The sequence below is a fragment of the Callorhinus ursinus genome, unplaced genomic scaffold, assembly GCF_003265705.2.
Source record: "Callorhinus ursinus isolate GAN/ISIS: 27379988/994484 unplaced genomic scaffold, GSC_fseal_2.0 scaffold14, whole genome shotgun sequence".
Lineage (NCBI taxonomy): Eukaryota > Metazoa > Chordata > Mammalia > Carnivora > Otariidae > Callorhinus > Callorhinus ursinus.
The window spans coordinates 43,951,131-43,956,602 of record NW_027397076.1 but is presented as its reverse complement, the minus strand read 5'-3'; the positions used below and the strand labels follow the sequence as shown (position 1 = coordinate 43,956,602).

Genomic DNA, 5,472 nt, shown 5'->3' with positions numbered 1-5,472 from the left:
TTGTGTTAATGATATTATGCTTAAATACTTCACGAAAAGATTTTTTTTAAGTAAGAAATTGAAAATTTACTATCTGTGTCCAAGAGGACACATATCTTCATGCAGAAAACATTGCTGAAACATCATAGCATAATCTTTCAGAAAGATGTCTAAGTTGCACAGAAAAGTTTTGGTGAGTTTATAATTTTCTTGAAAGTTTAAATGGCAAACCAAAGTTATCAAACAATGAAAACTTGCTCAATGAAACTTTCACAGAAAGGAAAGTAGAGACTTTTGTATTTCCTTATTCCAAATAAACTATTCATGCCGGGGCTTCAAAGAAAACACATGATTGTTTTGTATTTTTTGCCCTATGCTTGAAGCATAGGAACTTGGAACAGGCCAGTTAGAAGAAGTGTGCACTGGAGGAACAGACTCTTTGATTTTATGGCAGTAGGTACATCCTCTTGGAGATGTGATTTTATGTTAAAAATGGAATGCCTTGCTAACTAAAGAGGTAAAAGATCTGTACTCTGAAAATTATAGATCACTTATGAAAGAAACTGAAGAGGCCACAAAGAAATGGAAAAGTATTCCATGCTCATGGATTGGAAGAACAAACACTGTTAAAATGTCTATACTACCCATAGCAATCTATACATTTAATGCAATTCCTATCAAAATACCACCAGTGTTTCTCACAGAGCTAGAACAAATAATTCTAAAATTTGCATGGAACCACAATAGCCTGAATAGCCAAAGCAAATCTGAGAAAGAAAAACAAAACTGGAGGCATCACGATTCTGGATTTCAAGCAATATTACAAAGTTGTAGCCATTAAAAAATTATGATACTGGCACAAAAACAGACACATAGATCAATGGAACAGATTAGAGAACCCAGAAATGGACCCACAGCTTTATGGTCAACTAATCTTCAACAGAGCAGTAAAGAATATCCAATGGAAAAAGGACAGTCTCTTCAACAAATGGTGTTGGGAAAACTGGACTGCAACATGCACAAGAATTAAACTGGACCATTTTCTTACACAAAACACAAAAATAAATTCAAAATGGATGAAAGACCTAAATGTGAGATGGGAAACCACCAAAATCCTAGAGGAGAACACAGGCAGAAACCTCTTTGACCTCGGCTACCGCAACTTCTTACTAGATGTGTCACCAGAAATAAGGGAGATAAAAGCAAAAATGAACTATTGGGACTTCAGCAAGATAAAAAGCTTCTGCACAGCAAAGGAAACAATCAACAAAACTAAAAGCCTATGGAATGGGAGACAATATTTGCAAACAATATATCTGATAAATGGTTAGTATCCAAAATCTATGAAGAACTTATCAAACTCAATGCCCTAAACATAAGCAATCCAGTTGAAATGGGTAGAAGATGTGAATAGATAGTTTTCCAAAGAAGATATCCAAATGGCTAACAGAAACATGAGAAGATGCTCAACATTACTCATTATCAGGCAAATACAAATAAAAAACCATGATGAGATACCACCTCACACCTGTCAGAATGGCTAAAAATTAACAATACAAGAAACAAAGGGTGTTGGTGAGGTCAAAGAAAGGGGAACCCTCTTGCACTATTGGTGGGAATGCACACTGGTGCAGCCACTCTGGAAAACAGTATGGAGGTTCCTCAAAAAGTTAAAAATAGAGCAATTTCACTACTAGGTACAAAAATACAGATTTGAAGGAGTACTTGCACTCCGATGTTTATAGCAGCGTTGTCAGCAATAGCCAACTATGGAGAGAGCCCAAATATCCACTGACTAATGAATGGATAAAGAAGATGTGGTGTGTGTGTGTGTGTGTGTGTGTGTATAATATACACACATTGGAATATTACTCAGCCACCAAAAAAATGAAATCTCGGCATTTGGAACGACATGGATGGAGCTAGAGTGTATAATGCTAAGTGAAATAAGTCAGTCAGAGAAAGACAAGTACTATATGATATCGCTCATATGTGGAATTTAAGAAGGAAAACAGATGAACATATGGGAAGGGGGAAAAGAAAAAAAGAAGAGAAGGAAACAAGCCTTAAGAGACTCTTAATGATAGAGAACAAACTGAGGGTTGATAGAGGAAGGAGGGTAGGGAATGGGCTAGGTGGGTGATGGGTGTTAAAGAGAGCATTTGTTGTGAGGAGCACTGGGTGCACTTATTGTAGGAGCACTGGGTGCACTTATTGTAGGTAAGTGATGAATCACTGAATTCTCCATAAACCAGGATCGCATTTTATGTTCAATAAAATTTAAATTAAAGAAATGGAATGGTTTGAAATCAATTCTGTTGCATGGAAGGCAAAAGGAGCATAGCATACTAAGAACATATTTTGCAAATGCTTTCTTTCACCAAAACCCATGTGTGAAGGGAGGAGTGTGGAGAAGATAATGAACTCTTAGCTGAACTCATCTTTCTCTCACTACTTGTAAGACAGAAAAATTTTTTTAAATGCAAATGAGAGCAATATTTCTGCTGGTAACAGCAGGAGGTCATGTTGGATCAGATGATTTATAGAATTGTTAGTAACCCTGCGTGATTAAGATTGGCCCTACCTTTTTCTTTCTGCCTTTTTGTGCTATGCTTTCTCCATTTATTCCTTTTTAAAAACTCTGTGCATGGAAAGTGGACTAATGTACCTGACAGCAGGAAAATCAGATAACTTATATCAATAAAAACCAGGATATCTCTTTTTAATTAATGTGATTTATTAGATTTGAAGCTAGATAAACAACTCCTATTGGAGTTTCAATGTAGTTCTCTCATTACCAGTTTAATTTATTGAATCCCTCTACTGTACTCTCTCCAACAATCCTAAAACCCACGGTTGATGCTGTTGTTGTTTGTAAGAACTTTTGCAGTATTCAGCTTCTTTATATCCTGTGCAGAGATGGTCAGGTATAATAGAGAAATGTGGCATTATAAAACAGTCACAGTAAACAATCAAGATCTTCTTTGTGAACCACAAAAATGCAGTAGAAAAGGTAAGGAAGAAGAACATTGCTGGAAATGTTATTTGTCCCAAATAATATCAACAGGAAAAAAGTTTCTTTTGAAATAACTGTAACAGTTCCTAATTTCATTATATGGATAATAGTATGAGTCCTATCCCTGCTGTTAAAAATAGATTTTTTTTCCAAGATGACAAAAACAAGTTAAATTTATATCTTAATTTTAATCCTGGTCTAGTTCTAACATTTTTTTAAAGATTTTATTTATTTATTTCACAGAGAGAGAGACAGTGAGATAGGGAAAACAAGCAGGGGGAGTGGGAGAGGGAGAAGCAGGTTTCCCGCTGAGCAGGAGCCCGACGTGGGGCTCGATTCCAGGACTCTGGGATCATGACCTGAGCCAAAGACAGACGCTTAACGACTGAGCCACCCAGGCGCCCCTAGTTCTAACATTTAATACTTCCGTTTAGTGAGATCTATTATTGACAATTGCATAATTAGTGCTAACTCAAAATGACATTGTATCCATTTGACTCCATTTTTAAAGGCACTATTATATAACACCTAGGCAAATGTTTTCAAGATCAGCATTTGGTTAATTTTCCTACTTGTTATAACCAAACCTTTTATTAGTTCTATCCTAAACTTTGACATTCAATGTATATGCCAGCATTTATTTTTCATTGAATTAAAATATATCCCAGTTAGGAATTAAACTCTTTAATGTAGTAGTCATGTAATATTTTTATTGTCTCAATTACTAACACAGTCTAGAAACTCAGCAGAGATTCAACAAATGCTTAGTTTTGAGAACTGAAAATATGAGAGCAGTTCCTCTACATTAGACAACAAAAGGAAGATTGTTTTGTAGTTAAGCTTTAGGACTAGACTTCGCATCCCCTTGAGAAATCTTTCTTTCAGTTTTCACAGTAACAAAGAAATCCTAGTGTTGAAATGACACATGAGGTATATAGTCTAATTTCTCTAATTTGCAGCAAAACTAAGAAGTGCTTGGCCAGTCTCTGGTGAGAAGGAATTTACTACTTCCTAGGGCAGATATGCCTTTTCAGACAGCTCTGACAAGTTTTATATTAAGCTGACTTCTTGGAAACAGCTTTGGTGTTCCCATTTGGCTTCTCTTGTCTAGATTGTTTAATACTTCCTCATAACCCTTCATATGTTGGTTAGTATGTTTTTGGCTACAAGAAATAGCAAACTTTGATGTCAATAACCTTCAAAGGTATGTACAGTTACTTCACATTACAATAAGAGTTAGAATAGATTCTAGTGTTGGTTGATTTAGCTATTCAAGGATGGTATCAAAGACTCAAGTTTTATTTTTCTCCCTTTTTGTTTTCTCCTGTCTTCCTTAATGGTGTCTTCATCCTTACGCTGGTAGGAAGATAGCTTCTTTTCACATATCAGAGAAGATAAGGATAAGAGATTATCTTTTCTTATACATGTCTTTTAAGAACAAGATACACTTTGGCAGCACTATAGTAAAATAGGAACAATACAGAGATTAGTATGGCCCCTATGCAAGGATGACATGCAAATTCGTGAATCATTCCATATGTTTTTTAAAAGAACAAAAAACACATTTCCACACCCCTCAGCAGGTTTCATGTATCATTAAAAAAAAAAATTGGGCCTGAAGTAATTTCTGGCAAGGGTGATGAGATTACCTTAATTGTATTAAAAAAATGATCTGCTGTGAAATAGAATCAATCACATATCTACTACACCTGGTTTTCATATGCTTTTTTGTTCTATTTTTTCCTTCAGTTTTATTGAGATATAAATGACATATACCATGGTATAAGTTTAAGGTATACAACATGTTGATTTGATACACTTACATATTGCAAAATGGTTACCACTATAGCAGCTAGCTAATGTCAAATAATTACCTCTGTCACATGAAATAATTACCATTTTTTAAAAGATTTTATTTATTTGAGAAAGAGAGAATGAGAGATAGAGAGCACGAGAGGGAAAAGGGTCAGAGGGAGAAGCAGACTCCCTGCTGACCAGGGAGCCCGATGTGGGACTCGATTCCGGGACTCCAGGATCACGACCTGAGCCGAAGGCAGTCGCTTAACCAACTGAGCCACCCAGGTGCCCTAATTACCATTTTTTTTATGGTAAGAATATTTAAGATCTACTTACTCTTTTTTTTAAAGATTTTATTTATTTATTTATGAGAGACAGAGAGAGAGAGAGAGAGAGAGAGAGAAGCAGAGGGAGAAGCAGGCTCCCCGCTTAGCAGGGAGCCCAATGCCGGACTCGATCCCAGGACCCTGGGATCATGACCTGAGCCGGAAGCAGACACTTAACCATCTGAGCCACCCAGGCGCCCTCTACTTACTCTTTTTTATCCGGTTGATAACAAAGTATGGGATTTTAACTCCTATATATTAAAGGTCATTAATAAGTCACTATTTTTTGTTACCACCAAGCTGTATCTAATAGGAAAGTTTTCTGATCACACTTTGATAAAAATCAAGGAAATA

General features: G+C 36.0%; 1 pseudogene; it reads left to right on the top strand.

The window, feature by feature from the left end:
• Positions 1–4,438: 4,438 nt before the first annotated feature.
• LOC112832750 (U6 spliceosomal RNA) lies at positions 4,439–4,538 on the top strand (annotated as a pseudogene).
• The last annotated feature ends 934 nt before the right edge of the window (positions 4,539–5,472 follow it).